Source organism: Aquarana catesbeiana, linkage group LG06 (assembly GCF_042186555.1).
Source record: "Aquarana catesbeiana isolate 2022-GZ linkage group LG06, ASM4218655v1, whole genome shotgun sequence".
In the NCBI taxonomy this organism is placed as follows: domain Eukaryota; kingdom Metazoa; phylum Chordata; class Amphibia; order Anura; family Ranidae; genus Aquarana; species Aquarana catesbeiana.
This window is the reverse complement of record NC_133329.1, coordinates 393354652-393382433: the sequence shown is the minus strand read 5'-3', so window position 1 is coordinate 393382433 and position 27782 is coordinate 393354652. Positions and strand designations below refer to the sequence as shown.

At 44.8% G+C, this 27782-nt stretch overlaps 1 protein-coding gene across 1 annotated transcript in view; it reads left to right on the top strand.

The window, feature by feature from the left end:
* Positions 1-262: 262 nt before the first annotated feature.
* Positions 263-27782, top strand: part of ATG9A (autophagy related 9A) — an 83261-nt gene continuing 55741 nt past the window's right edge. The window contains exons 1-3 of the mRNA XM_073634361.1: positions 263-415; positions 8227-8294; positions 10392-10511. The gene's annotated coding sequence lies outside the window, so the exon portion shown is untranslated. The remainder of the gene's footprint in view (positions 416-8226; positions 8295-10391; positions 10512-27782) is intronic.

Here is a 27782-nt window from a genome sequence, read left to right as displayed (position 1 = left end):
AGATAAAAAGTGCATTTTATATACAACTATATAGATCAGACCAAAATGAGGGACAATAGAGGAGGAATGAGGGACAGAGGGACATTGCTCCATGTATACATCACAGGCACGCCCTCCCCCTCCGTGCTGCTCACATGCGTCTCAGCTTTCACTTTACACCCGCGTGAATGACCTCACTTCCGCCCCGCCCAGCCTGTCTACTTCAACTCTGACCCAAAACAAACCATAAGCCCCGCCCGGCGGAACATCATTGGTCCATCCCATGGCAGCCCCTTCGGTGGTTGGTGGAGAGGACGCCCCCTGCCCTCAGGTCGCCTGCGGATTGGTTAGTCAGGCCGTCGCTCCTGACTGTCAGTCCGAGCCGAGGGGAGAGGCGAGGAGCGGCCGTGTGAAGAGACTGAGCCCGGGGGAGAAGGTGAGGAGGAATGTGCTGACACACGGATACTTCCTCACCCCGGGTGTCCGTACACTGACATCGGCATAGTTACCAACACTCATAGATTTCCCGGGAAATTCACAGCAGCCATACACACAATCCTTATCTCTATGTATGTAGGGATCAACCTGCACAGACCTCCCTACCCCCTCCCCATACACACAACATTCTACACATTAATGGCCTATATGAGAAGCCACTGCTGTCAGCTGAGTCTATGGTGTCATGTCTGCAGTCTCTGACCATCCCTTGTATCATGTCCGCAGTCTCTGATCATCTCTTGTATCATGTCTGCAGTCTCTGATCATCCCTTGTATCATGTCTGCAGTCTCTGATCATCCCTTGTATCATGTCTGCAGTCTCTGATCATCCCTTGTATCATGTCTGCAGTCTCTGACCATCCCTTGTATCATGTCCGCAGTCTCTGATCATCTCTTGTATCATGTCTGCAGTCTCTGACCATCCCTTGTATCATGTCCGCAGTCTCTGATCATCTCTTGTATCATGTCTGCAGTCTCTGATCATCCCTTGTATCATGTCTGCAGTCTCTGATCATCTCTCATCCCTTGTATCATGTCTGCAGTCTCTGATCATCTCCTGTATCGTGTCTGCAGTCTCTGATCATCTCTTGTATCATGTCTGCAGTCTCTGATCATCCCTTGTATCATGTCTGCAGTCTCTGATCATCTCTTGTATCGTGTCCGCAGTCTCTGACCATCTCTTGTATCGTGTCCGCAGTCTCTGACCATCTCTTGTATCGTGTCCGCAGTCTCTGACCATCTCTTGTATCGTGTCCGCAGTCTCTGACCATCTCTTGTATCATGTCTGTAGTCTCTGACCATCTCTATTATCATGTCTGCAGTCTCTGACCATCTCTATTATCATGTCTGCAGTCTCTGACCATCTCTATTATCATGTCTGCAGTCTCTGACCATCTCTATTATCATGTCTGCAGTCTCTGACCATCTCTATTATCATGTCTGCAGTCTCTGACCATCTCTATTATCATGTCTGCAGTCTCTGACCATCGCTATTATCATGTCTGCAGTCTCTGACCATCTCTATTATCATGTCTGCAGTCTCTGACCATCTCTATTATCATGTCTGCAGTCTCTGACCATCTCTATTATCATGTCTGCAGTCTCTGACCATCTCTATTATCATGTCTGCAGTCTCTGACCATCTCTTGTATCGTGTCCGCAGTCTCTGACCATCTCTTGTATCATGTCCGCAGTCTCTTAGTGCTGTGAATATTCTGTCCCATAATAGTCTAAAGTGCAATGAAATAACAAGGTGATGAAGCTGCTGTGCTCCCCTTTCTCCTGTGCCCTCACTCACCAACTTTCCATGAAAGTATGGCCTGTAGTGAAAGGTTAGGGATCCTGTATGGCTCTGTGGATAGTTTATTCGCTCCTTTCGTTTTCCACCAATTACACGTTACCATAGAAGAACAATTGGATATTCATAGTGTGCTACTGTATGGATTAAAAAATCTTTCATTTAGGTATAAAGGTTTATACTCACATTGAACATTCTTGTTAAAAAAAGCATGTAAAATTGCCGCACTGCCCGCAGTTTGTGTTCCAAGTAGGGTTGCACCGATACCACTTTTTGCAGTGCCTTGAAAAAGTATTCACACCCCTTGAAATTTTCCACATTTTGTCATGTTACAACCAAAGACGTAAATGTATTTTATTGGGATTTTATGTGATAGACCAACACAAAGTGGCACATAATTGTGAAGTGGAAGGAGAATTATTAATGGTTTTAAAAATTTTAACAAATATGTGAAAAGTGTGGGGTGCATTTGTATTCAGCCCCCTTAACTCTGATGCCCCCCAACTAAAATCTAGTGGAACCAATTGCCTTCAGAAGTCACCTAATTACTGTAGTAAATAGAGTTCACCTGTGTGTAATTTAATCTCAGTATAAATACAGCTGTTCTGTGAAGCCCTCTGAGGATTGTTAGAGAACCTTTGTGAATAAACAGCATCATGAAGGCCAAGGAACACACCAGACAGGTCAGGGATAAAGTTGGGGAGAAGTTTAAAGCAGGGTTAGGTTATAAAAAAAAAAAAAAAAATTGAAACCGAAGCTTTGAACATCTCACGGAGCTCTGTTCAATTCATCATCCGAAAATGGAAAGAGTATGGCACAACTGCAAACCTACCAAGACATGGCCGTCCACCTAAACTGACCGGCCGGGCAAGGAGAACATTCATCAGAGAAGAGCCAAGAGGTCCATGGTAACTCTGGAGGAGCTGCAGAGATCCACAGCTCAGGTGGGAGAATCTGTCCACAGGACAACTATTAGTCGTGTTCTCCACAAATCTGACCTTTATGGAAGAGTGACAAGAAGAAAGACATAAGAAGTCCTGTTTGCAGTTTGTGAGAAGCCATGTGGGGGACACAGCAAACATGTGGAAGAAGGTGCTCTGGTCAGATGAGACCAAAATTGAACTTTTTGGTTTAAAAGACAACTGAGTTTGGATCCATACCTATGCGGTGAGAACCTTCCTGCTTCGTCTTGTTACACCCACCGGAGTCTCGCATTTCACACTTATTTTTAACAGCAAACTCGGCTTTTATAGTGAAATACAGGATTTAAAAATCCTTTTGACTGTTTAGATGTTGAATTTTAAAAGCAGCGGCAAGCCTGCTGATCTCACAGGTTTGCTAATCTGACAGCACACCGCTACTCTGAAAAATCAACACCAAAACGTTCTGAGGGATTTCAATATATCGAATTTCCCTATATAAGCTCAGTTTACTGATAAAAATAAGTGTGACATGCAAGAATCCGGTGGGTGTAACCAGATGTCCGCTTGCCGCCTTTTCACTGTATCCTTACTGTGACTGAGTGCGGGGTGTAGCAAGATGGCGGTGTTGGGACGTCACTTCCGTTACAAATTCTGGCGGGTCGCCTAATCTGACGAAATGGGGGCACTCATGCAGGCGCGCTCCTGAGTCCTGCTGCTGCGCCCTTTGACACAGACAGCAGGACTCGGCCCCGCCCCCCTGGCTTCCGTGTCACTGGATTTGATTGACAGCAACAGGAGCAAATGACTCCCGCTGCTATCAATCTATCCAATGAGGACCCAAGACACCGGCTGGAGCTGCGGTGCTGGTCCCCGCTGCTGGAACGATCAGGTTCAGGTAAAAAAAAGGAGGGGGGGCTGCTGCACTACAGAAGGGTTTTCACCTTTAACGCATAGAATGCATTGAGGTAAAAAAAAACCTTGAGGGTTTAAAACCCCTTTAAAGTCCCAAACCTTTTCCTTTTTAAATTTCTGATTCGGGGATGGAGACGTAGTATGTCATGGCCCTCATTTAAAGTCCCAAAACTCCTCATATACTCACTTTGATGTCTAAGGTTTATGTTGTGATATGAGCAATGGGGCGTGTACCGCCTTCAGATTTAGAGTGTCGGACATGACCACCAAACATGTATGAGAGAACCTATATTGTTGTTCTATCTCCAACATGTAGGTGGTATGGCGGGCGAGACCTTATACAGTGGTGAAGGGGTTCTACCAACATGAATGGATTTTTAAACCATTTTCTTGTGCTGAGACATTGACCATATCCTTGTGGATGTGGAGAAATCTATACGATCCCAATCTTCTGTTGAGAGCGTTAATTTAACCACTTCAATACCGCACGCCGTCATGTGACGTCCTTGACTTTGTGCGGGGATATCTGAATGATGCCTGCAGCTACAGGCATCATTCAATTATTATTTGCAGGCGGCGATTCTGTGCACAATAAGAATGATCATAGCGGCAGTTCCGCCGCTTGATCGTTCTTGTAGGCGACGGGAGGGGACGTCCCTCCCGCCGCTTCCCTGGGCTCTCCGGTGCCATCGGGGGGAGGGGGCAGGGAAAGAAGCAGACGCCGCCGGATGACGACCATAGAGATTTCCGGTGAAGTCACCAGTCATCTCTATGACCGTCGGAAGCCCAGGCGTGATGTCATAACCCCGCATGTAAACAAAGCTGCGATCGAGGCTGTCAGCATGAGATCGGTGAATTTTTTTTTTTTTTTTCCGATCTCATGCTTTCCAGCCTGGAGGAGAGATGTGGGGTCTTATTGACCCCGCATCTCTCCATAAAGAGGACCTGTTACAATAGTAAAAGGGGTGTTTACATTCCTTGTCATAGGAATAAAAGTGATCAGAAAAAATTAAATGTAAAAAAAAGTGTAACAATAAAAAAAAAAAAAAAAAAAAAAGTGAAAAAAAAACAAAAAATTTAAAACTCTTCTGTCCCCGGTAGCTTGTGCTCAGAAGCGAACACACACGTAAGTCCCGCCCACATATGTAAACGCTGTTCAAACCACACATGTGAGGTATCGCCGCATGTGTTAGAGCGAGAGCAACAATTCTAGCACTAGACCTCCTCTGTAACTGGTAACCTGTAAAAATGTTTAAAGCGCCGCCTATGGAGATTTTTAAGTACTGAAGTTCGGAGCTATTCCATGAGTGTGCGCAATTTTAAAGCATGACATGTTAGGTATCTATTTACTCGGCATAACATTATCTTTCACATTATACAAAAAAATTGGGCTAACTTTACTGTTTTGTTATTAATTAATGAAACTGTTTTTTTTTTTTTTTTTTACCAAAAAAAGGCGTTTGAAAAATTATTGCGCAAGTACCGTGCGAGATAAAAAGTTGCAATGACCGCCGTTTTATTCCATAGGGTGTCTGCTAAACAAACATATATAATGTTTGGGGGTTCTGAGTAATTTTCTAGCAAAAAAATGATTTTTACATTTAGGAGAGGAGTGCCAGAATAGGCCCGGTATTGTGGTTAAGGTCCCTTTGCCACCATCGGCAGGCCCTGCTAGTCCTAGATTGGTATTCAGAAAACAACATAATATCTGAAATTTAGGTGCCTTGAGGTTCTTTTTGAGTACACAAGGCTTCGAAGGGCGTATGTGGCCTTCACCACGTGGGAGTAGAGCCATTTAAAAAGTCACTGATTTCCAAATAGGACCAGAAAGGAAATAAGTTGTCCAGCATTTGGGAGGCAAGCAAAGCGTGGGTCTGGAAAGCTCCTTTGGCAAAGAAGTGTTCCACCCAGATGTGGACGTGGGGGCCATATGTCAACAAGAAAAGTATCTAAAAGGTTGGGGGGGGGAATCCGGGTTATGTCTAATGGGGGCTAGGAGACCCGGGGGGGAAGAAAGACCATGCTTCTGACATGCTGTGTGGAAAATTTGTAAAGTGGGGCCAATTAGAGGGGGAGTCTTACAATCCCAGAGAGCTTGGCTTACTGCAGTCCACAGGAAGGGAATGGGTGAAAAAAAAAAATGGAGCCACCCACACATACCTTCCTAGAAGTGCTCTTTCGCACGAGAAAAATCAGGCGGCTGAGCTGCTGTTTTACCGCCCCCCTGGCTGCCCACTTAAAGGAGGACATGCAGCCGCTCAGATGGGAAGCCAGGGGGGGGGTGGTAAAACAGCAGTCTTTTTCTTGTGTGAAGGAGCAATTCTAGGAAGGTATGTGTTAGGGTTGTCCCGATACTGGCATCAGGACCGATACCGAGCATTTGCGTGAGTACTCGCACAATTGCTCCTGATGCTTGATCCGATACCTGGGAGAGGCGGGCAGAGTCAGAGGCTGAGCGCAACCGGAAGTCAGCGGGTGGAAATGGCGGAGTCAGAGGGCGGTGCAGAGAGCGAGTCCTCAGCAGTGGAACTAGGTAAGCTGACAGGATCGGTGACTGGAAAGCGTCACATTCGGTCGCCTTCAGAGGTTGAACATATCGACGCCCATCTTGGTACACCCTGCACTCGGGCCGCAGTAAGCCAGCAGCGGACATCTTGTTACACCCAGCCCATATAGTTCGGGCTGGGTGTAACAAGATGTCCGCTGCTGCTTACTGCGGCCGAGTGCAAGGTGAACCAAGATGGGCGTCGCAGCATAGCATTGCAAAATATATCCTTTCCTCTCATGTCATTTATTGCTGCATTTCAGGGCCTGCCCATAAGTGCCACCTGTCAGTGCCACCTATCAGTGCCCTTAAGTGCCACCTATTAGTGCCCATCAGTCAGTGCCACCTACCAGAGCCGGTACAAGGCAGGGGCTGAAGGGGCAGATGCCCTGGGCGGTACAATTTTCTGGAGGAAGGGGGGGGGGGCACACTCGCAGGTGTCACTGTACACTTTATCCAGCACCGCTGCCTTTTCCCAGAAAAACTAACTGTAAGTGTGCCGAGTGCGCTGCAGCGACCACCAAGGCAGCGCGGGAGAACCGGAAGGAGAACAGGTGCAAACTTAATTTACATATACAGTATGGTGAAGTGACAATGCTTTTTTGGACCTTAAATCAGCCCCCAAATTTTCCACTCGCCTACTTGCGTTTTGCGAGTGGAAAATGAGGGCTGGCGAGTGTGGGCTGCCTGGGAGCGGAGGGGGGGGGCGAGCACAGCGCAGGCGGGGTTGAATGGGAGCTCTTCTCCCAGCGAACGCACCAGAGGAAGGAAGAGCCGGCCGGATCATCAGAGCGAGGAACATAGCTGTAGCAGCTTTCATTTCAATTGCCGAGTGTTTCCACCACTCGCCGTCACATACAGCCCCAAACCCCCCCCCCCCGCCTTGTCCAGGGACCTTGATAGACAGGTCACAAGTACGATCCCGGGAGCCGGGTCTGTATGTGATGGCGAGTGGCGGGAACACACGGCAATTGAAATGAAAGCTGTTACAGTGATGTTCCTCATCGCTCTGATGATCCGGCCAGCAATCCTCTTCCTCTCCTCTCTTGCCCTGCACAGGGAGGCTGCGTTGTTGGACACGGGCTGGCTGCGTTGTTGGACACGGGCTGGCTGCGTTGTTGGACACGGGCTGGCTGCGTTGTTGGGCAGAGGTGAAGCAGCATTGATGGACACAGGACAAAACTGAAAACCTTAGTATGTTCACATATAATTAAAATGTGTGAGTGAACTCTGTTTCTATCGCATTAAACCTAATTGAATTTGTATTGTTTTAAGTATATTCTTGTTTTGAAACTACATTGATTCTTTCTTAAAAATGGGTGGGGGGGGGGCGCAGTTTGCCATCTTCGCCCTGGGCACCAAATGGCCTTGTCCCAGCACTGCACCTATCAGTGCCCATCACAAGCCATTCACAACTCTGCCCCGAGCTACATCACCAATCTTGTCTCCAAATATCACCCAAATCGTCCTCTCCGCTCTTCTCAAGACCTCCTACTCTCAAGCTCTCTCGTCTCCTCCTCCCATGCTCGTCTCCAGGATTTCTCCAGAGCCTCTCCCATCCTCTGGAACTCGCTACCTCCACCTGTCCGGCTATCCCCTACTCTTGCTACCTTCAGGCGATCCCTGAAAACTCATCTCTTCAGGAAAGCCTATCACGTCTCCAACTAATCTCCTACCACTTCCACCAGCTCCTCTCACCACAGTTACAATCTTTTGTACCACCTGCCCCACCCTATTAGATTGTAAGCTCTTCTGAGCAGGGCCCTCTCAATCCTCTTGTATCTTATTGTATTATAACTGTATTGTCTCCCTTTTATATTGTAAAGCGCTGCGTAAACTGTTGGCGCTATATATATAAATCTTATATAATAATAATCAGTCTAACTGTCACATGACATTAAAAAAAGTATCGGTAATCGGTATCGGCGAGTACTTGGAAAAAGAGTATCAGTACTTGTACTCAGTCTTAAAGTGGTTTGGGGACAACCCTATGTGTGGGTGGCTCCGTTGTTATCAGATGTGATGTTTACTATGACTCACTGTGTGTTACATGTTAGTTTCACTTTCCCCAGCTCCAGCCTCCGGAGTATCGCTGTCATGTAGGAAGAGAAGTGACCAGAGGAGAACAATCTATAAAGGGGTGAGTGTCACTGTTGGGGGTCTTTAATATGGTTACCTGATCTCTCTGGTTTGCAGGGCCCGTCTCCGGATTTGACATTTTGTCCCTGCATTTCAGCACTGAACCCGTGTATAATGAAAGCTGTGTCTTTTGTGCGGGTTACTTTTCAGTTTTGTTCATGCTTTCTGGGACTTAAAGGCGGCGAGTCTGACATTCATCAAGGGTTCATTCACACATGCGGTTGGGTTTGGTGGGGTGGCTGTAAAACCACACCTTTTAGCTGCAGAGGCAATAAGTCACAATAAGCGTCAGGAATTGAACCTCCGTTCGTGTTTGGTGGGCACCATCCTCTGTTGAACACGACCCATTCAAGTGAATGAAACTGCGCTGCAACCACCCCACAAAAACGCATGCGATGCACACGTTTGCTGCGTGGTAGTGCTGCATTTAGGGGGGGGGGGGGCTAAAACGGGCAACAAATTTTTGTATTTTGCTCCTCATTGCCTGGCAAATGCCTCTGAAATAAGATCCCTGCGTGGAATACTTTTCAGAGGAGCAGCAGTCCTTGGTGCACGTCTGATAGAAGCCTAAACTATAGCAATTCACCAGCAGTGAATGCGAAAGTCAAAATTGCTGCTTTATAAATCCATCTGAAAGTATGTCTCTGATCCAAAACTTTTTGAACTCTATATAAAATGTGGAAACGTTAAGCCCCCGTACACACGATCAGAAAATCGTACAAAAAAAAAATATGGTTTTCAAAGCGATCGTACAATAATCTGATCATTCCTACGCAGCTTTTGTCCGAAGGGACAAACATGATAGTGCGATTTTTTTTTTTTATTTATTTAATCAGTACAGATGTCGTCCAAAAATACAACACAGTACATGACATCACTTCATGTTTTCTCGTATGAGAATTTTCTTACATTTATCCAATTGCCGACCGCCTATTTACTATTGCGCAAAATTATTTACCCGTACGTCATTTCATGCAATAGCCAATGGGTGGCACACGCTGATTGGACACAGGGGATGCGAATCAGTGGGTCCGGCAGACCCCATGTCCGTCGGCCACCCACGATCGCTCACCAGAGAACCAGAACGGCGATCTGCGCGGGACGTAAGTCCCACCCACGTATATAAACGGTGTTCAAACCACACATGTGAGGTATCGCCGCGTGCGTTAGAGCGAGAGCAACCATTCTAGTACTAGACCTCCTCTGTAACTCTAAACTGGTAACCTGTAAAAAGTTTTAAAGCGTCGCCTATGGAGATTTTTAAGTACCGAAGTTTGGCTCCATTCCATGAGTGTGCGCAATTTTAAAGCGTGACATGTTGCATATCTATTTACTCGGCGTAACATTATCGTTCACATTATACAAAAAAAAAAATGGGCTAACTTTACTGTTTTTGTTATTTTTTAATTCATAAAACTGTTTTTTTTTTCCCCCAAAAAAAGGCTTTTGAAAAATTATTGCGCAAATACCGTGCGAGATAAAAAGTTGCAATGCATTTTATTCTCCAGGGCAGTGATGGCAAACCTTGGCACCCCAGAAGTTTTGGAACTACATTTCCCATGATGCTCATGCGCTCTGCAGTGTAGTTGAGCATCATGTAAAATGTAGTTCCAAAACATCTGGGGTGCCAAGGTTCGCCATCACTGGCCTAGGGTGTCTGCTAAAAAAAAACATATATAATGTTTGGGGGTTCTGAGTAATTTTCTAGCAAAAAAAATTTTTTTTTTTTACATGTAGTAGAGGAGTGCCAGAATAGGCCCGGTATGGAAATGGTTAAACAGAGGCAAAGATGGCAGCTTCCTTGGCTGAAAACGATAGGGGGGGGAGGGGGGTTTACTTCCACTTTAAGAGGAACTTCACTCCATCAATGCTCCCATCTGGCCTCTCAGCTTCTGGGCTGCCATCTTCCCATGGTGGGGACACCTGGTGACATCCGTCTATAAGGGGATATTCCTTTGCTTTTCAGAGATTTCCTCTTACTATTGTATTGTGTCTCTGAGATAAGAAGTGAAGGGAAATCTCCCTGACGGCACACAAGCAGCAGAACCATTTGATGCATCCTGTTTGCTAAAAGTCTTTCCATTTTTCATTTCTGCAGGAACAGCCTTTAAAGCCGGTGATCTCATTAAGAAGCTAATGGATGGTAAAGGTTTAATAAACCTCCAGAGTCATGGTACAGGAAAGTAATCGGCCTGGATTCTGGGATCAGCCACTACATGTAAGTGTGCATGTCATTCATTCCTTCAGTTCTGAAGAATACTAAGGGCTGGTTCACACCACAAAAAACGCACTCCAATTCCATTCCGAATGTGTCTCTGCATGCTTGTTTTTAACAAGTTGGCGTGTTGCGGTGCATTTTTTTATGCGTTTCCAGATACACTCCAGGTGCAATTTTTGTTCTTTTTCTTTTATTGTTTTTTGTTTATTTTGCACTGTACTATGCGTTTTCGATGTGTTCCAGTGCATTCCGTTGCATTTTTGATGCGTTTACTATGCGTTCCAGTACAGTCCAGTGCAGGAAAAATGCAGCATGTTCTACTTTTTTTTAAAAAAATTTCTGGAACTGGAAAGCCCTGGAACTGTGACCGCACCTGGTGTAAATTATGGCATTGGAAACGATATAACCTTCTTTCCATGTGTTTTTGATGCATAAAAAAAAAAAAAAAAAAAAAAAAAACGCACTAGGCTGCATGTGGTGTGAACTGGCCCTAAAGCGTCATCATGGGGTTATTTACTTCAGGCCAGTTCACACCACATGCAGTCCAGTGCGTTTTTTGTTTTTTTTTTTCTGCATCAAAAACACATAGAAAGCAGGTTATATGGTTTTTAATGGCATAGTTCACACCAGTGCTTTCCAGTTCCAGAAAAAAAAAAAGTAGAACATGCTGCATTTTTCCTGCTCTGGACTGTACTGGAACGCTGTAAAAAGCATCAAAAACTCACAGGAACGCGCCAAAAATGGACTGGAACACCCATGTTCTTATTTAAGGTTAAGGGGGGAAAAAAAGGGGGGGGGGATGCACTGGACTGCATCAAAAATGCACTGGAACACCCATGTTCTTTAAGGTTAAGGGGAAAAAGGGGGGGGGGTGCACTGGACTGCATCAAAAACGCACTGGAACACCCATGTTCTTAAAGTTAAGGGGGAAAAAAAGGGGGGGGGAAATGCACTGGACTGCATCAAAAATGCACCAAAAACGCACTGGAAAGCATCAAAAACGCGCATGCAAAAAAGCATCTGGAGCACATCCAGACTGTGTTTCTATGGTGTGAACTGGCCGTAAAACTGCAGCACTCTGAATCTGGTGCAGCTGTGCATGGTAGCCAATCGGCTTCTAACTTGCCAAAAAACCTGGAAGCCGATTGGCTGCCATGCACAGCTGCACCAGATTTTGCACTCTCCAGTTTTAGTAAATCAACCCCAGTGTGTTCTTAGAGCAATGAGCAATTTTTTCTTGTATGAAAATTGTACGAAATGGTGCACATTAAACTAAAATCCTTTTTGTTCTGTTCCTGTACGAGAAAAAATTTGGAGCTTTATTCCTTCCGAAATTTTCTTTCAGAAGGTCGGAATCGACTGTAGAAAGTTGCGTACACAAAAATATTCGCTCGATTTTCTTATAGTGTGTACGAGCCATAAGATGACTAAAAATTTAACTTAGTTTGGTAGAGGCCAACAGATCATTTTTTATTTTTTTAAGACTGATGGATGTTCACTGAATGGACAGAGATGACACTTACCAAATGATACCTTAAACCACATGCCGCCCAGCCAATAGCAGAATGACGGCCGCAGCCGGGATCAGTTATCCTGACTGGGTGTGTCGTATGACGTCCAGCAGGAGAAGCCGCTCGCGGGGGGCGCGTTGCGATCGGTGGTGTGGTGTGTCGCTCTGATACACCGCATCTCCAATCTAGGTAAAGAGCCTATGGCGTAGGCTATTTACCACGTGATGGGCTGTGTCCAATCACAGCTGATTACATGGTAACCAGGAAGTGCGGTTTATCGGCCTTCCTCCATTTGCGCTGACAGGGAGCGGGTATAGGAGAGCCGATCATCGGCTTTCCAGGCGGGGGGGGTCTGCGCTGATAATCGGCGCATTGATTATCAGTGCAGACCCATCAGCAATGCCCATCGGTGCCCCACCAGTAATGGCAATCTGTGCCCACCTGTACCCACATGTGATGCCAATCAGTGCCCATAAAAGATGCTATCAGTGTCCATTAGTAATGCCAGTAAGGCCTGCCAGTGTCTCCTCATCAGAACCATCTATCCAACCACAAAGTATACACTGCTCAGGCAATCAGTAAGTAATTGACTGCTGCAGGTGCTCACCCCGGCTCGCCACCAAAGCCATATAGAAAAGGAAAATGGTAGCACACCGCAGTGAAGTCAAAATCTTGAAAGTTTTTTTTATTGTTGCCAAGCCAGTCAGATGCACAGGGATGTGGTTGACGCGTTTCACGCGAGCGATTTGTGTCAACTATGTCCCTGTACATCTGTCTGGCTTGGCAACAATAAAATTTTCAGGGCCAATTCACACCACAGAAACGCAGTCCGGATGCACTCCAGATGCTTTTTTGCATGCGTTTTTGATGCGGTCCAGTGCATCCCCCCCCCCCTTTTTTTTTTTTTTTGCTTAACCTTAAATAAGAACGTGGGTGTTCCAGTGCATTTTTGGTGCGTTTTAGGTGTGTTCTGGTTTGTTCCCGTGCATTTTTGATGCTTTTTACAGCGTTCTAGTACAGTCCAGTGCAGGAAAAAGCAGCATGTTCTACTTTTTTTTCTGGAACTTCAAGCACTGGTGTGAACTATGCCATTGAAAACCAAATAACCTACTTTCTATGCATTTTTGATGCAGAAAAAAACGCAGTGGACCGCATGTGGTATGAACTGGCCCTTGACTTCACTGTGGTGTGCTAACATTTTTCCTTTTCTATATCAGTGCTGCATATTGGTGCCTCCTCATCAGTGAAGGAGAAAACCTACTTATTTACCACATTTTATAACTGAAACAAAGAAAATTTTTATTTTCTTTTTTCTAAATTTTCTGTCTTTTTTTTTTTTTCGTTTAGCACAAAAATATAAAAAAGCCAGAGGTGATTAAATACCACCAAAATAAATCTCTATTTGTGGGGGGAAAAAAAGATACAAATTTCACATAGGTACAGTGTCGCATGACCGCGCAATTGTCATTCAAAGTGAGACAGTGCTGAAAGCTGAAGATTGGCCTGGGCAGGAAGGGGGATAAAAGTGCCCTGTGTTGAAGTGGTTACAGTCATTGTAAAGTTTTTAAGGTGTGTTTTTATTTTTTATTTACTTTTTGGTTTAAATAATAAACCTGTTATGCTTACCTGCTCTGTGCAATAGTAATGCACAGAGTGGCCCCGAACCTCCAATTCTTTGGTCCCCCACCAGACCATTAGGCTCCTCCTCTTTTCAGCGCGCAACCATAGGAAGCCACTTCTTATGGTTGCACACCTGTGGGCTCGCTCCCAAGCCAGGCTGTGTGTGTGTGTGTCTGTAGACACACACAGCGGAGCTTGGTCCTGCTTCCATGCTCCCTCCCCACAGGATTTGATTGACAGCAGCAGGAGCCAATGGCCCTAGGCAGTGGGAGGCGGGGCCAAAAATACATTTAAAAATAACAATTAAAAAAAAATTTACAATTCTGCTTAGAGGGAGGGGAGATGCTCAAAAGGAACAAACTTCCTTTTGGGAGTTAAAGTGGTTCCAAATGCTGAAGGTTTTTTTTTTTACCTTAATGCAGAGAATCAGAATGCAGCAAACCCCCCCCCCCCCCCTCCCTCCCAGCTCCTCTTCGATCCAGCAATCTGCACAAGAGCAGAGACTCTCTCCCTCCTCATTGGCTCAGAGACAGAAGCAGGAGCCATTGGCTCCTCCTGCTGCTGTCTATCATCTCCAGTGAGGAGGGGAGGTCGGGGGGCCGAGGCACACTCTGTGTCTGTGTGAGAGGGAAACCCCTGAGAGGTGTGCGTTGGAGTCGAGGTCAGCGCAGTGATGAGCTCTTCTTCCTTTTTTTTTTTTTTAAACAAACTTTATTGAGATGTCAAATGGACATCTCATAAAGTTTAATTGCCTTGCACTGCGCTGCTGTGAAAAAAAAGTTATGCATGTAGTACTTTTTTTTTTTTTTTTCTTTTTTCTGTGTTTTTCTTTTTTTTTCAGCGCACCGTGCCTGCACACTACCGCAACTCAGTGGTGTGAACCGGGCAGATAGGAAGACCAGGAATAGCTGCCATCACGCAATCACACCGCATGTGGCCTTCTGTGACCTGCAGTGCGTTGCGGTGCATTTGTGCACATTTACACGCGTTTTCTGTGTGGAAAAATGCAGCCTGCTGTACTTTTCACTGCATTGCAATGGTGTGAACTATGCCTATAGGATCACCTGGATTTTGGACTGTATATGCAATTGAAATGCAGTAAAAAAAAAAATGCATTCAACTGCATCTGATGTGAATGGGCCCTCCGGGCCCCTAGGAACGCTGTGCAATTTACATGCAGTTCTGTACAGTGCAGGTTTGCGACCTGCGTTTGTGGTGTCGTCATCTCTGCACTGACCACTGCAGCAGATCGCAAGTGCAGTGCGTTTGGTATGCGTGTGGGAAGCCACACAGGAACGCTGATTTCTAGTGTGAATGGGCCCTAAATCTATCTTTCCTCTGCGCCTCCTCACCGCCTGTTTTAACCCCATTTTTTTCCAACAAACACACCACAGCCTTGTGCATTGCATGTGGTTGTGGGGCCTTTGCCGCACTTCTATGTTTGCCTGAATGACATCACTACCTGTTGGGTAGACTATGTCGGGGCATGAAGCACCGCAATGACAGCATGTAAACACCCCTACCCTCTGCCTATTAAGCTTGGTGGGCGGCATATACAATACATCTGGAAAGTATTCACCGCAACTCACTTTTTCCACATTTTGTTATGTTACAGACTTATTCCAAAATGGATTAACGCATTATTTTCCTCAAAATTCTACAATCAATACCCCATAATGACAACGTGAAAGAAGTTTGTTTTGAAATCTTAGCAAGTTTAGTAAAATAAAAAAACGAAAAAAAACCCATGTACATTAGTAGTCACAGCCTTTGCTCAAAACTTTGGGCTCTGGCTGGGCCACTCAAGGACATTCACAGAGTTGTCCCGTAGCCATTCCTTTGTTATCTTGGCTGTGTGCTTAGGGTTGTTGTCTTGTTGGAAGTTGAACCTTCGCCCCAGTCTCAGGTTCAGAGCGCTCTGGAGAAGGTTTTCATCAAGGATATCTCTGTACATTGCTGCATTCATCTTTCCCCCGATCCTGACTAGTCTCCCAGTTCCTGCCGCTGAAAAACATCCCCACAGCATGATGCTGCCACCACCATGCTTCACTGTAGGGATGGTATTGGCCAGGTGATGAGCGGTGCCTGGTTTCCTCCAGACATGACGCTTGCCATTCAGGCCAAAGAGTTCAATCTTTGTTCCATCAGATCACTATGATAATGGACTTTCATTATATATTTATACTATGAAATTTAGGCTGCTTTCACACTGGGGCGGTAGGGGGTGTCGGCGGTAAAACAGCGCTATTTATAGCGCTGCTTTACCGTGGTATTCGGCCGCTAGCGGTGCGGTTTTAACCCCCCGCTGGTGGCTGAAAAAGGGTTAAAACTGCTCGTATAGCGCGGCTATAGCCGCGGTATAGCCGCACTGTCCCATTGATTTCAATGGGCAGGAGCAGTTTAGGAGCCGTGAATACACCGCTCCTTCACTGCTCCAAAGATGCGGCTTGCAGGAGATTTTTTCTTCTTCTGCCAGCGCACCGCTTCAGTGTGAAAGCCCTCGGGCTTTCACACTGAACAAACAGCAGCGGCTGTTTTGGGTCGGTTTGCAGGCGCTATTTTTAGCGCAATAACGCCTGCAAACCGCCCCAGTGTGAAAGGAGTCTTACTGTATGTGTCACAGATTGTTATTTATTTTGAGCACTGTTTGCACTTTATTTTTGCACTGTATTGCATTATTGCACTATATTTAGGATTTGCTTTAGGTCTTTATGGTCGTCTTCTTCACTGTAGGGATAGACATGTACTTAGAGGGGTTAGTTATAGGGTTTTTTGGATCAGCGCTGCTTTACTTTTCTTTATTAACTTTTGTTTCATTAGACCAGAGAATTTTGTTTCTTGTGGTCTGAGAGTTCTTCAGGTGCAAGCTCCATGCGGGGTGTCATGTGCCTTCTACTGATTAGTGGCTTCCGTCTGACCACTCTACAATACAGGCCTGATTGGTGGAGTGCTGCAGAGATGATTGTTCTTCTGGAAGCTTCTCCTCTCTCCGCAGAGAAACACTGGAGCTCTGTCAGAGTGACCATCGGGTTCTTGGTCACCTCCCTGACTAAAGCTCTTCTCCCCCAACCCCTCTAGGAAGAATCCTGGTGGTTCCAAACTTTTTCCATTTACGGATGATGGAGGCCACTGTGCTCATTGGAACCTTCAATGCGGCAGAAGTTTTTCTGTACCCTTCCCCAGATCTGTGCCTCCATACAATCCTGTCTCGGAGGTCTACAGACAGTTCCTTGGACTTCATGGCTTGGTTTGTGCTCTGACATGCACTGTTAACTCTCTCACAGTATGTCACAAAAGTGAGTACACCCCTCACATTTTTGTAAATATTTTATTCTATCTTTTCATGTGACAACACTGAGGAAATGACACTTTGCTACAATGTAAAGTAGTGAGTGTACAGCTTGTATAACAGTGTAAATTTGCTGTCCCCTCAAAATAACTCAACACACAGCCATTAATGTCTAAACCGCTGGCAACAAAAGTGAGTACACCCCTAAGTGAAAATGGCCAAATTGGGCCCAATTAGCCATTTTCCCTCCCCGGTGTCACGTGCCTAGTTAGTTTTACAAGGTCTCAGGTGTGAATGGGGAGCAGGTGTGTTAAATTTGGTGTTATCGCTCTCACTCTCTCATACTGGTCACTGGAAGTTCAACATGACACCTCATGGCAAAGAATTTTCTGAGGATCTGAAAAAAAGAATTGTTGCTCTCCACAAAGATGGCCTAGGCTATAAGAAGATTGCCAAGACCCTGAAACTGAGCTGCAGCACGGTGGCCAAGACCATTCAGCGATTTAACAGGACAAGTTCCACTCAGAACAGGCCTCGCCATGGTCGACCAAAGAAGTTGCGTGCATGTGCTCAGTGTCATATCCAGAGTTTGTCTTTGGAAAATAAAAGTATGAGTGCTGCCAGAATGCATTGCTGCAGAGGTTGAAGGGGTGGGGGGGTCAGCCTGTCAGTGCTCAGACCATATGCCACACACTGCATCAAACTGGTCTGCATGGCTGTCATCCCAGAAGGAAACCTCTTCTAAGGATGATGCACAAGAAACCCTGCAAACAGTTTGCTGAATATAAGCAGACTAATGACATCAATTACTAGAATCGTGTCCTGTGGTCTGATGAGACCAAGATAAACTGGTTCAGATGGTGACAAGCGTGTGTGGCAGCAACCAAGTGAGGAGTACAAAGACAAGTGTGTCTTGCCTAAAGTCAAGCATGTTGGTGGGAGTGTCATGGTCTGGGGCTGTGTCAGAAACCATGAAATCAGACCGAGACAGAAGTACAGTTAAATCACACTTGTTTAATAATAAAAGTAAAAAGAACAAACCTAGTCAAAACATAGCCAAAGTTCAGTAACCAGGACGGATAGTCAGCCAAGCCAGAAGTCAGGGATCAAAGTAGTGGAACAGCAAGCAGGATCTGGAGCCAGAAGGGATGTCAGCAAAGCCAGTCTTTAAACAGGACCGCAGGCGATAGTTTCTTGTGATGTGACCAAGACGAAGGCAGAGCTCCTCTGGACTGAACGGCTTAAGTAGGCAGGACTGACGAGCAGGATCATCAACAGCTGAGTAACTGTGGAGAGAGATGGGAGCTGGCAAATAGCTGACAGCTGAGCGGCCAGCTCAGAGAAGGAAGGGCTGAGCCCAGCCCTGACAGGTTGCATGAGTGCTGCCGTTACTGGGGAGATACAGTTCATTGAGGGAACCATGAATGCCAACAAGCACTGTGACATACTGAAGCAGAGCATGATCCCCTCCCTTCAGAGACTGGGCCGCAGGGCAGTATTCCAACATGATAACGACCCCAAACACACCTCCAAGATGACCGCTGCATTGCTAAAGAAGCTGAGGGTAAAGGTGATGGACTGGCCAGGCATGTCTCCAGACCTAAACCCTATTGAGCATCCTCAAACGGAAGGTGGAGGAGCGCAAGGTCTCCAACATTCACCAGCTCTGTGATGTCGTCACGGAGGAGTGGAAGAGGACTCCAGTGACAACCTGTGAAGGTCTGGTGATCTCCATGCCCAAGAGGGTTAAGGCAGTGCTGGAAAATAATGGTGGCCACACAAAATATTGACACTTTGGGCCCAATTCAGACATTTTTCACTTAGAGGTGTACTCACTTTTGTTGCCAGTGGTTTAGACATTAATGGCTGTGTGTTGAGTTATTTTGAAGGGACAGCAAATTTACACTGTTATACAAGCTGTACACTCACTACTTTACATTGTAGACAAGTGTCATTTCTTCAGTGTTGTCACATGAAGATATATATATATATATATATATATATATATATATATATATATATATATATATATATATATATATATATATATATATATATATAATTTTTTTTTTTTTTTTTTTTAACCACTTGACCACTGGGCACTTAAACCCCCTTCCTAACCAGACCAATTTTCAGCTTTCGGTGCTCTCACACTTTGAATGACAATTACTCAGTCATACAATACTGTACCCATATGAAATTTTTGTCCTTTTTTTCACACAAATAGAGCTTTCTTTTGGTGGTATTTAATCACCGTTGGGTTTTTTATTTTTTGCGCTATAAAAGAAAAAAGACTGAAAATTTGGTAAAAAAATGAATTTTTCTTTGTGTCTGTTATAAAATTTAGCAAATTAGTAATTTTTCTTTGTAAATTTTGGTCAAAATTTATACTGCTACATATCTTTGGTAAAAATAAGTACAACTTGGTGTATATTATTTGGTCTTTGTGAATGTTAGAGAGTCCAAATGCTATGGTGCCAATATCTGAAAATTGATCACACCTGAAGTACTGACGGCCTATCTAATTTCTTGAGACCCTAACATGCCAGAAAAGTACAAATACCCCCCAAATGACCCCTATTTGGAAAGAAGACATTCCAAGGTATTTAGAAAGATGCATGGTGAGTTTTTTTGAAATTGTCATCTTTTCCCACAATTCTTTGCAAAATCAAGATTTTTTTTTTTCTTTTTTTTTTTTCACAAAATTGTCATATTAGCAGGTTATTTCTCACACACAGCATATGCATACCACAAATTACACCCCAAAACACATTCTGCTATTACTCCCGAGTATGGCGATACCACATGTGTGAGACTTTTACACAGCGTGGCCACATACAGAGGCCCAACATGCACGGAGCACCTCCAGGCGTTCTGGAGCACCCAGGCCAATTCTTATATTTCTCTCCTACATGTAAAAATAATAATTTATTTGCTAGAAAATTACATAGAACCCCAAAACATTATATATATTTTTTTTAGCAAAGACCCTAGAGAATACAATGGCAGTTGTTGCAACTTTTTATCTCGCACCGTATTTGCGCAGCAATTTTTCGAACGCTTTTTTTTGGAAAAAAAACAGTTTTGTGCTTTAAAAAAAAATAAAACAGTAAAGTTAGCCCAATGTTTTTGCATAATGTGAAAGATGAAGTTACGCCGAGTAAATAGATACCTAACATGTCACCCTTCAAAATTGCACACTCTTGTGGAATGGTGCCAAACGTCGCTACTTAAAAATCTCCATAGGTGACGCTTTAAAATTTTTTACTGGTTACATGTTTTGAGTTACAGAGGAGGTCTAGGGCCAAAATTATTGCTCTCGCTCTAACGTTCGCAGTGATACCTCACATGTGTGGTTTGATCACCGTTTTCATATGTGGGCGGGACTTACGTATGTGTTCGCTTCTGCATGTGAGCACACGAATGTGGGCGCTTTAAACATTTTTTTTTTTTTTTTTTTATTGTTTATTTTACTTTATTTATTTTAGTTTGACACTTTTTCCCCCCCAAAAAAATTTTTGATCACTTTTATTTCTATTACAAGGAATGTAAACATCCTTGTAATAGGAATATGGCATGACAGGTCCTCTTTACAGTGACATATGGGGTCAATAAGACCCCACATCTCACCTCTAGGCTGGGAAGCCTGAAATTAAAAAAAAAAAAAAAAACGATCTTGGCTTCGATTGTAGCGGTGAGTCGGTAGAAGCACCGGAGGGTGGCGGGAAGGGGGGGGCATCCCCTCTCGCCTCCCGTAAGAACGATCAAGCAGTGTAACAGCCACTATGATCATTCTTATGGTGTAGGGAATCGCCGGCTGAAAAAGCTGATATCTGAATGATGCCTGTAGCTGCACCCATCATTCAGATATCCCCGCTCAAAGTCAAGGACGTTGTATGACTGTGGGCGGGAACTGGTTAAAAATTGCGGGGTATTGCAGAGTATTGCGGAGTAGTGCAGGGTATATTGCTGGGTATATTGCAGAGTATTGCGGGGTATAATGCAGAGTATTGCGGGGTATAATGCAGAGTATTGCGGGGTATAATGCAGAGTATTGCGGGGTATAATGCAGAGTATTGCGGGGTATAATGCAGAGTATTGCGGGGTATTTATGCAGAGTATTGCGGGGTATTTATGCAGAGTATTGCGGGGTATTTATGCAGAGTATTGCGGGGTATTTATGCAGAGTATTGCGGGGTATTTATGCAGAGTATTGCGGGGTATTTATGCAGAGTATTGCGGGGTATTTATGCAGAGTATTGCGGGGTATTTATGCAGAGTATTGCGGGGTATTTATGCAGAGTATTGCGGGGTATAATGCAGAGTATTGCGGGGTATAATGCAGAGTATTGCGGGGTATAATGCAGAGTATTGCGGGGTATAATGCAGAGTATTGCGGGGTATTTATGCAGAGTATTGCGGGGTATTTATGCAGAGTATTGCGGGGTATAATGCAGAGTATTGCGGGGTATTTATGCAGAGTATTGCGGGGTATAATGCAGAGTATTGCGGGGTATAATGCAGAGTATTGCGGGGTATAATGCAGAGTATTGCGGGGTATAATGCAGAGTATTGCGGGGTATAATGCAGAGTATTGCGGGGTATTACGCAGAGTATTGCGGGGTATTACGCAGAGTATTGCGGGGTATTACGCAGAGTATTGCGGGGTATTACGCAGAGTATTGCGGGGTATTACGCAGAGTATTGCGGGGTATTACGCAGAGTATTGCGGGGTATTACGCAGAGTATTGCGGGGATGGCTGAGCATGGAGGGGTGGATGGATGTGACTGCAATTGTCACTGAGCACCGCTGTGAGCACTACACATACAGCCCACAGCGGTGCTGCCATCCGATCCCTCCCCCTCTCCCCTCACATTGTACCGATCGGTACAGAGAGGGGAGGGAGGAACCGGCGTCATGACATGACGCCGGTCTGTTGACATGTGATCGCTCCGTCATTTGACGGAGCGATCACATGGTAAACGGCCGCGATTAGCGGCCGTTTACCGTGATCCGTGAAGGACCCGGCGGTCACGGAAGTTCTCGGGTGCGCGCCCCAGGGGGCGCGCGAGAGCAGTATTCTGGGAGGACGTCCCAGGGACGTCCACCCAGAACTAGCCGACCGCGCTGTAGACGTCTTTCGACTATGGCCGGGTCGGCAAGTGGTTAAAAAGGGGGGGGGGGTGTACTCGCTTTTGTGAGATACTGTGTGTACATATTTTGATAGGTTATTGATACATTTGTAACTAGAACAAAGCAAAGAGAAGCTGTTGCCACCAGTTGGTTTCAGTTTATTATTGTCCTAAAACTGGTTACAGTTAAATCTCCTCCTCCTCCTCCTCCTCCTCCTCCTCCTCCTCCTCATACTTTTCACTTTCCAGATCACTACATCATTTCCTGTGAGATTTTAATTTCGATTTGTAGAATTTGCTGCATTCTCTCTCTTGCTTCTCTCCTATCCTGACCGTGATCTTTTTTCCAGCTATTCTTGTCATTTGCTGTTTAGCTAGATGAAGGTTCCTGTATACCAGTAAGTACCTGATTCATGTATTGGTAATATTTGGAGTATATTGGAGTGAGACAGCATATATATTACTTTCTGTAATGAATACAGTTTTATTTTATACTGGCTGTATACATGTTGGTTGCCAGTCAATTGTGTTTACAGAGTTAAATGGTATGTAAACTGACAATGAACTTCTCTTATTTGCTCTCATTTGTTCATTAGAGAGTCATTATTTGTATTTGGCGGCTCGGGTTTTATGTTGCCTTGTTTACATTGGGTACGTTTTCACTGGCAGCATGACCTGGATTCTACCAGGGACCTATTCACACACAAAGCGGAACTAAACTTTGCAAATTCTTCCCAGGTTCTAACATGTACTGGGTCTTCGCTCACCTCGATTAACCGGCGCAGGATGACGCAGCCCCTGCAATATATAAACAAATAAGCGCTATCGTCTAAGTGTAGCAATTTTAGTAAAATCGATCAGGGTGGATTTGATTTAAATCACTAGTAAAAAGGCTTGACTTAAATCAACTCGATTTAAATCATAATTTTTAAAGAGCAACTGTCATCTCTGGCCGGCTGTTGGCTCCTCTGGCCGGCTGTTGGCTCCTCCTCTGGCCGGCTGTTGGCTCCTCCTCTGGCCGGCTGTTGGCTCCTCCTCTGGCCGGCTGTTGGCTCCCCCTCTGGCCGGCTGTTGGCTCCCCCTCTGGCCGGCTGTTGGCTCCCCCTCTGGCCGGCTGTTGGCTCCCCCTCTGGCCGGCTGTTGGCTCCCCCTCTGGCCGGCTGTTGGCTCCCCCTCTGGCCGGCTGTTGGCTCCCCCTCTGGCCGGCTGTTGGCTCCCCCTCTGGCCGGCTGTTGGCTCCCCCTCTGGCCGGCTGTTGGCTCCCCCTCTGGCCGGCTGTTGGCTCCCCCTCTGGCCGGCTGTTGGCTCCCCCTCTGGCCGGCTGTTGGCTCCCCCTCTGGCCGGCTGTTGGCTCCCCCTCTGGCCGGCTGTTGGCTCCCCCTCTGGCCGGCTGTTGGCTCCCCCTCTGGCCGGCTGTTGGCTCCCCCTCTGGCCGGCTGTTGGCTCCCCCTCTGGCCGGCTGTTGGCTCCTCCTCTGACCCGCTGTTGGCTCCTCCTCTGACCCGCTGTTGGCTCCTCCTCTGACCAGCTGTTGACTCGCCGACAGTCTCATTCACTTTAATGGGACGGCTGGTGATGCGGCAGTGACACAACAAGGTGAGGGACGTGGCGACAGCGAGTGAATGGATGCCCGCTAACAGGCACTGCCATGATGGTTCTGAAATGACAGGTGCTCTTTAAATGTAAGGACTTACTCTGGCTGGTAGTTAGAATCTTTAATATTTGCAAACAAAATGAAGGTTTCCTATTTAGAATAATAAGCTGTCAGGTTAGTAAAACAGCGATATCAGAACCGATTCAATCATACAGTTTGTAGTGTACATAGATTTGCAAAACAATGGGATAAAGGAATATTCCTGAACTTTGTTTTATCTCATGGTTACTGTGAAATTGTGTGAATGCATCAATGCAGTGCATGTTATCCCAACTTGGATTCACTGAATGAGTTTACCAAAAATGTAAATAATGCAGAATAGACAGCAGCCTCATGCTACATAAGCTCCATTTCATGCTGAATAAACTAAATTATTGATGTATCTTAAATAGAAAACTATCTTTAGATAGATTTTTTTACTCCAAAAGCATTTTAATAACCACTTACGGACAGTGGCACGCTGGTATACGTCCTAAGTTTGAAGAGGAATATCATTGCTATGGCAGCAGCTAGCTGCCATAACCCCGGTATCCTCTTCTTCGGCCGGCAGCCCGCTTTCCGATAAGAGTGGTCTCTGAGGTGGATTCGCCGCGAGATGACTTTTATTGACAGCGGGAGAAGCCCCCTCCTGCAGCGCTCCGGTGCTCTCCATCACTTACTGGAGCGGTCAGCAGTGGCGGAAGCAATCGGATGTTGCTCCTTGCTTGGTATAGAGACGAGTGAAGGGAAGATGGCCCCCACCCATCTCCATAACATTGCAGGGCGGAAGCGACCTCAAAACCTCACTTCGGCCCATAGCTCTTAAAGGGCCATTTTTTTTTTTTTTTTTTTTAATTGCATTTTAGTGTAAATATAAGATCTGATGTCTTTTTGACCCCAGATCTCATATTTAAGAGGACCTGTCATGCTTTTTTCTATTACAAGGGATGTTTACATTCCTTGTAGTAGGAATAAAAGTGACACCATAAAAGGTAAAATAAATAAGAAAAAAAAATGCGCCCCGTCTCGCCGAGCTCGCGTGCAGAAGTGAACGCATACGTGAGTAGCGCCCGCATATGAGAACAGTGTTGAAACCACACATGTGAGGTATCACCGCGATCGGTAGAGCGAGAGCAATAATTCTACTCTTAGACCTCCTCTGTAACTCAAAACGTGCAACCTGTAGAGTTTTTTTAAACGTCGTCTATGGAGATTTTTAAGGGTAAAAGTTTGTCGCCATTCCACGAGCGGGCACAATTTTGAAGCGTGACATGTTGGGTTTCAATTTACTCGGCGTAACATTATCTTTCACATTATAAAAAACTTTACTGTTGTCTCATTTTTTAATTTTAAAAAATGTTTTTCCAAAAAAAAGTGCGCTTTGTAAGACCGCTGCGCAAATATGGTGTGACAAAAAGTATTGCAACGACCGCCATTTTATTCTCTAGGGTGTTAGGAAAAAAAATGTATAATGTTTGGGGGTTCTAAGTAATTTTCTAGCAAAAAAAAAAACTGTTTGTAACTTATAAACAACAAATCTCATAAAGAGGCTCGGTCCTTTTAAGTGGTTAAAATAAATTTGATAAAAATCCCAAAAATCAAATTTTTTTTTTTTTTTTTAAATTGATTTTTATCCACTCTGAAATCGATTAAAAACACCATGGAAGTGCCTCTTTTTTGCGCAAACCAATCAATATATACGCTTATTGCGATATTTTTTGGAAAAAAAAAATGTAAAATAATATATATCAGCCTAAACTGAGGAAGACTTTTTTTTTTTTTTTTTTTATATATATATATTTTTTTGGGGGGATATTTATTATAGCAAAAAGTAAAAAATATTGCTTTTTTTTTTTTTTCAAAATTGTCGCTCCTTTTTTTTGTTTCATAGCGCAAAAAGTAAAAACCGCAGAGGTTATCAAATACCATCAAATGAAAGCTCTATTTATGGGGGGAAAAAAGGGACAAAAATGTTGTTTGTGTACAGCGCCGCACGACCGCGCAATTGTCAGTTACAGCGACGCAGTGCCATATCGCAAAAAAAATGACCTGGTCATTAAGGGGGCAAATCCTTCCGGTCATTAAGTGGTTAAAATGTGACATCCAGTTTTATTCACGAGAAATCCTGTTTTATCAGCCTAATTACAAATGACGCAACTAGCATTCTGGGGAAATGTTGAATGACAGTTTTTGTATTTTTTTTTTTTTTTTTAATTGAAGAAAGGAAGACGTTGGGGCAGAATGGAGCACATGGCCTCGGGCAAGGTAGCTGTGCTTTATTGTGAAGGTGCGCAGAGCCAGTCTCTTTATTCAGCCACAAAGCTCATTATTTCTTACTATATTTAGCAATGAGAATAATGGATGCCAGCAATCTTTAGATAAAAAGTAAAACGGAGACTTGATGGATCCACACCTGGAGGACGAGGATAATGTGGCCTTCTTTTTTTTTTTTTATAAATTCAGCAGAAAAAGTCTCCGCAATATTAATATTGGTTTATTTTCATATGCATGTTCACAGGAAGTTTGAATTTTCAATGAACCATTTTAACCGCTTCAGCCCCAGAAGATTTTACCCTCTTCCTGAGAAGAGCACTCTTTTGGTGGTATTTGATTGCCTCTGCAATTTTTTTTTTTCTGCGCTATAAAAAAAAAAAAAAAAACAATTTTGAAAAAAACACAGTATTTTTTACTTTTTTGCTATAATAAATATCCCCCAAAAATATAAACAATTTTTTTTTCCTCAGTTTAGGCTGATATGTATACTTCTACATATTTTTGGTAAAAAAAAATCGCAATAAGTGTATATGGATTGGTTTGCGCAAAAGTTATAGCACCTACAAAATAGGGGATTTATGGCATTTTTATTATTAGTTTTTTTTTTTTTTTTTATTAGTAATGGCGGCGATCTGTGATTTTTATCGTGACTGCGACATTATGGCGGACACATCGGACAATTTTGACACTATTTTGGGACCATTGTCATTTATACAGCGATCAGTGCTATAAAAATGCAAATGTAAATGACACTGGCAGGGAAGGGGTTAAACACTAGGGGGCGATCAAGGGGTTAAGTGTGTCCTATGGAGTGATTCTAACTGTGGGGGGGGGGGGGCTTACAACTCACGTGACAGCGATCACTGCTCCCGATGAGAAGGAGCAATGATCTCTGTCATATCACAAGGCAGAACGGGGAAATGCTTTGTTTACATAGGCACTTCCCCGTTCTGCGGCTCCGTGACATGATCGCCGGGAAACCAGCTGACACAGAGTCCGTGGGTCTGGCGGGCACGGTTACGCTGTACGTGGCGAGCCTGCGCGCATGCTTGCCAATTAAAGGGGACGTACAGGTACGCCCATTTGCCCACCGCTAACATTGTTCCGACGTATAGCGGCGTGCAGCGGTCGGCCAGTGGTTAAAGTACATGTAAACCCAATAACTTGGCTAAATTTCGATCCATATATGAGCACCCTGGTTGTACAGCCTGTCGCGTTTTTCCCCCAAATGATTAGTGCTGCAGGCTACAGGCTCACTGCACCCCCTGCTGGTAGAACACAATAGCGCTACAGGAGGGATTCCCCCATCAACACGGTCAGATCAAGCAATATTCTTCAACTTTTGACCATGGTGGAAGGAAATAAATTGTATAATCTATGGCCTGCCTTAGTGTAGGTTAAATAAAAAAAACTGAAAAATCAACACAAGGGACTTAACTTTCAGTCAGTAGGTGTCCCTTGTGCTGATTTCTCTTCTGTTATTAGAAATCCTTCTCCTTCCATGCATCTCCCCCACCTTTGCCTCACTGGATGAGTATGGCGAATTAATACAACTAAGGGGCTGTGACAGGCGCTCATCAGGAGAGCCCAACTATTCCTGCCTTTTCCTCCCGGCTGCTCCATTCATAGAAGTCGTACTGCAGCTTCTATGAATGGAGGGGGGAAGAACTTTGCTCCTCCTGCGCTTATAGATCGATTTTCATTCACACAAGCTATAGTACGGCTTACATGAATGGAGCGAAAAAAGCGGGCATAATCGGGCACTCTTGATGACCTATGACAGTGATGGCGAACCTTGGCACCCCAGATGT